The 5,079-nt window shown below is 48.8% G+C and overlaps 1 long non-coding RNA gene across 1 annotated transcript; it reads left to right on the top strand.

Annotated features, from left to right (window-relative positions):
• Positions 1-1,839: 1,839 nt before the first annotated feature.
• On the top strand, positions 1,840-3,642 carry LOC123617973 (uncharacterized). Its single transcript, XR_006726296.2, has 3 exons — positions 1,840-2,694; positions 2,803-2,938; positions 3,476-3,642. It is a non-coding gene; the product is annotated as an uncharacterized LOC123617973 (long non-coding RNA).
• Positions 3,643-5,079: the final 1,437 nt, after the last annotated feature.

Raw genomic sequence — 5,079 nt, 5'->3', positions numbered from 1 at the left:
TCGGCCACCTGATGCCAGCCGCCAACCTCTCCACCCAGAGTGCAGAGACCATGCACCGGCTCGTTCCACCCCAAACCCCCTCATCACATCACTCCAGCGCTTTCCCAGGGTCCCTCAATCCCAGGCCCCCAAGCTCCATTTTTAACCCAGCTTTCCCTCCGTTTCTCTCAACACCCAGAAAGACTCCACGCCCTCTAAAGCTGGCCTTTTCATTTCTGCTCTCAATGCCCCAATTCCAGCCTCCTGCCCCAAACACAGTAACAGCCTCTCAACAGTTATTTCCCTGCTCAAGTCTATGTCCTCCAGTCCCAGCATCACCCTATGACCAGATTTCTTTTCCAAACATGCGCCCTTGGTAATGTGATCATGTCATTCTCCTGCTCACAGACTCGGGTGGCTTCTCGTGGCCTGTAGTTTCCTCAGCTGGGTGCTCTGGCTGGCTGCCTGTTCATGTGTAAATAAAGTTTTATTGGGATGTAGCCACGCCCGTCACTTACATATTGATTACAGCTGCGTTGATGCTATGATGGCAGAGCTGAGTCATTGTGACAGGGACCACATGGCTTGCAAAGCCTCCAATGCTATTTGTCCCTTGCTGGAAAACATTTGCTGACCCCTGCTCTAAATGTGGTCCCAGATTTCCTTTTCAGTTTCATTCCTTCCAAGCCTGGGCTTTCCTGCCTTCAGTGCCTTGATTTACACTAGTCTGCTCTCCGCTGGCAGAAACTCACCCCTCCAGGCTCATCCCAGGTGGACCCGACTCACACTTTCCTGACTTGTGTTTCCACATTAGCTTTCCCTGCTTTAGGCCCATCACACTCTGTTAAGGTCTTTTGCACGTTCTGACTTTTATTGCAAATATTCACAATGTCTCTCATTGCTTCCCCGCCCGCCCCCGTCAAGTTTCAAAGCTCCCCGAGGGCAGGAGCCAGGTCTCAACCATCTTAAGCTCAAAGCCCAGGAGTCTTTTCTTCCAGTGGCTTCCAGAATAATCAACATTCCCCTAAATGCCCATGGGCATTCTGACACCACCCAGTACAAGGGGAGGTGGGGAGGTGGACACTGGAACAGAAATAGTAAGCAATTTTGGTTAAAGTATCCTATTTTTGCAAATGTTTTAAAATTTTATGTAAGGGCTCTTCTCAGGGTTTTGGAAGGAGTCAGTGCAAGTGAGGAGCTCTGAAGTTCAGATTCATCAACTTCATGGTAATTTCCTCTGCATCTAGGAATCACTCGTGTGAAGGCTTTAATGAGACGGCCCAGGAGAGAGAGCCAGGCCGAGAGATGCTCTCCGGGCTCATGAGGATTCCAGCTCCACCTGGTGCTCTAACCATTAGTGCATTCCCGTGATAGAACAAACACCTTCTTCTGCATATTTTCTTTAATCTGGCTTTTACAAATCTTGCAGGTTCACAATGGAGAATCATTCGGCAGTTTCCCAGAAAATTAAATGTAGAATTGCTGTATGACCCAGCCATTCCACACCTAGGTATATACCCAAGGGAACTGAAAATAGGAACTCAAACAGATATTTATACAGCCACATTCACAGCAGCATTACTTATAATAGCCAAAAGGTGGAAATGACCCAATGTCCATCATCAGATGGGTGGATAAACAAAATGTATCCACACAACGGAATACTATGCAGCCAGAAAAAAGAATGATCTGGTTCATGATGCAACAAGGATAGACCTTGAAAATATTTTGTGAAGTAAAATAAGACACAAAAGGTCAAATATTTTGTGATTCCACTTACATGAAATATCATGAGAATAGGCAAATTCTTAGAGACAGAAAATAGATTAGAGGTTACCAGGGGCTGGAGGAAGGGGGAAGGGGAAATTACTGCTAAACATTTAGAGAAGTTCTATATGGGATGAAGAGAAAGTTTGGGAAATAATGTTAATGAATGTACATACACCATTGTGAGTATAATTAACACCACTGAATTGTACACTTAAACACTGTTAAAATGGTAAATTTATGCACATTATGTGTTTTGCCACAATAAAAAATACTCCCCCAAAGCAGGGTCATCATGAGCATCAGAAATGAATTTTTCCAGATCAGGTTATTTTCATGCATTTAAAGAAAATCTGGCCAGAATATTTTGCATGAAAATATTTACCTGTTTATTTTTATCTGCAGAGCTCACTTCACATTAAGCCCACGTATATAAAAGGTCTTGCAGATTCATTACCAAGCCAGTGAAAATTGATATCAACCTGGTACCTGCTCATCAACCCTCACGACACTTGTCACCAACCAACCGTGGATGAATTCAATGACAGCAAACACACAGGTTTCTGGAGATAGCGTGGGTGGTGGTTGCCAACGCTGTCTTCTAAAAAAGAGAAACTTTCTTGGTGGCGATTGGCCTGGGCTCTGTTTCTTTCAGACGCTGAAACCCGCGAGGTCTGTTTAATGTGCCTGCTTGGCTGGCTGTATAGACACCGACAGATCGGCCGCTGGAGGTGAGGGCCGACCGTGCGGCCTTCCGGAGGTTGCACCCAGAACATAAATGCACTGCTAAGGGAGGCTCATTAGGGGAGCGGGAGGTGCGGCCTGAACGCCGCGAGTCGCTGGCTGGATGTGTTTGCTGTCCCTGCCCCCCCGCCCCACGCCAGGTCCCCGCTGCGCTATGGCTGCTTCTCCCGGGACACACCCGGCGGGAATCGGGAATCAGGCAGGGTAAGTGAGCAACGCTGATGCCGCCGCCAGCTCCGCGGCGCTGGAGCGGTCAGGGCGCTCTTCCTCCTCCACGCACGACCTGAGGGGGCTGCTCCTTCCTATCTACAGGTGGCCTTCCGTGGAGCTATTCGCGGACCTGCGCGCCTCCCTCGGTGTCCCCTGCATCCCCCAGGGCTCTGGAGGCACCTGCTGACCCAGAGCAGACAACCGGCAGGCCGGGGAGCGAGGCGGCGGGGCGGCTCAGGTGGGCTTGCCGGGCGGGAACCGAAAGTGATGCCGCCCCTGCTGCCTCCACCCCACTGGCCAGGGGGCGGACGTGGAGACACGGATTCCCCAGCCTGGAGAGAGACTGCGACCAGGGCCCAGCCTCCCGCCTTCGTGGCTCCGGCTCGGGCTCCGGGGCAGACCAGGATAGCCTCCCCGCAGAGCGACACCCGCCCGGAGCATCTGGGATCCAGATGCTGCTGGCTTCCTTAACGGCTCCGAGAAGGGGAGGCGTTGGTCTTAAGCCCTGAAACCCTGCGAGGTCTGCTTTTTGTCTCAGGGCGATCTTCTCTCCCCTTTGGACCATTTGAGGGCGGAGCTGGCCGCAGCCAGCCTTCGTCGACAGCTGACGGGGAATCCTCAGTGGAGGACAGTTGATTTTGGAACAGCTCCTGCTGTCAGTCCTGTAAAGCCCGAGCTTCCTGACCTATAGGGCATGACGACAACCCCATCTGCTTTCGCAGTTAGCCATTTAAGGGGACCCTCTGTGACCTCTTTCTTGCGACTTTGTTCACAGGTCCACGCCACGCGTGGCGTCGGGATGTGAAGACACAGTCGGCAAGAAATACCTTTCGCCTCCTCTCCGTGCGGGTCTCCATCCGTTCATCTGTCTCGACATTTTTTTTTTTCTCGTGAAAGCAATGAAGTTTGCCTCTACTGTGTGATCTCTTAATTCATAATAAAAACAGCAATATGAAGAGTTGAGTAGATTCATCAACGCGCGACTCACAACGGGTTTTTAGGAGAAATGCAAGTGCACTGGTTGCGACTTTAGATTTCTAAGGTCAGGACTGAGAACTATCACACCTTCAAATTTTCCTCCCAGCATATATTTCAGAGTCCTGGGCTGGAGGGACTGTGTGCTCACCCCAGGAGGGATTCCTTATGTTTGTGCATAGCCCTGTTTCTAAAGATGCTTTACAAATAACTGTAGGAAAAGTAAATCTTTGTTATACTAATACAGTATATAAGAGCAGAGAGGCTCAAAAATACACTTCAGGATTAGGGAATACAGCTCTCACGTGTTCAGGTGAGCGGGCTGAGACTTGTGTTCTGGTTTTTTGTCTAACTCTGAACATTTGCCTGTTCAGGTCTGCTTCCTCTGCACCACAATGGAGAAGGCAGGGATGTGCTTTTTTTTTTTTCTTTTTTCTTTTTTTTTTTAGGGATGTGCTTTTGAGGGGATGCAAGGAACAGCATAGCTGACCAAAAGTGGGGTTTACTTTCACACACGGCCAGATATCCTGGAAGTAGAGCGGTTTCGGGGTTGGTGAATTCAGTGACACAAAGGCATGATCTTTTTGCTCTGCAGTCCTCAGCTGTGCCTCCTCATAGCCACAAGATGGATGTTGCAGCTCCAGACATCACATCCTCACAGAGCTACAGCCAAAGGCTGCAAGTCTTTCCTCTTTTATCCGAGAGAAATGCCTTTTTTAGAACTCCTCCAGCAAACTTTCACTTGTATCTCATTGGCCTAAAGGGGGTTAAAGCTTACCCTTAATATAATCACTGGCAAAGGGGAATGGGGTTATCATAACTGGTTTAGACCAGCGGTTGTCAAACTTCAGCATGTTCAGCATGAATCAGAACCTCCCGGGAAGGGGCCTTATTAAAACACCGATCGCTGTGTTCCGCCACCGGAGTTGCAGATGTAGGCTACTGGGGATGGGGCCTTATAAATTTGCCTTTCTAGTAAGTTGCCAGGTCATCCCACTGCTGCTGGGCTGGGGATCACAATTTGGGGACTATTGGTTCAGACAGACCTTGATTCATTTTCTGGGCCTGGGAATAATTGGAGGAAAACATCAGGACCAAGTCAGCAGGAGGAAACGTGTTAGGCAGGCACCCAGCCCCACTCGCTGCATGGTTCCCTGTGTTTTCCCTGCATTTTCTGAGTGCATGACTCGACTCTTCTGGCATTTTTTCAGGACCACTGCATCTTAGATAGTTTTACTGAAATACCTGTATTAATTTGATTCCTCTAGCAAGTATTTTCCCTTTGAGACACATAAATTCTAAGTCCATCAGTGTGTCCTGCTTAAATTAGGCAGAGCTTCAATTATTTCTTTGAATATCCATTACCTTTTGCCCTTCTCTGTAAAATGTTATCCATCTTCGTGT

Source organism: Camelus bactrianus, chromosome 35 (assembly GCF_048773025.1).
Source record: "Camelus bactrianus isolate YW-2024 breed Bactrian camel chromosome 35, ASM4877302v1, whole genome shotgun sequence".
In the NCBI taxonomy this organism is placed as follows: Eukaryota; Metazoa; Chordata; class Mammalia; order Artiodactyla; family Camelidae; genus Camelus; species Camelus bactrianus.
This window is presented reverse-complemented; position numbering and strand designations above follow the sequence as displayed.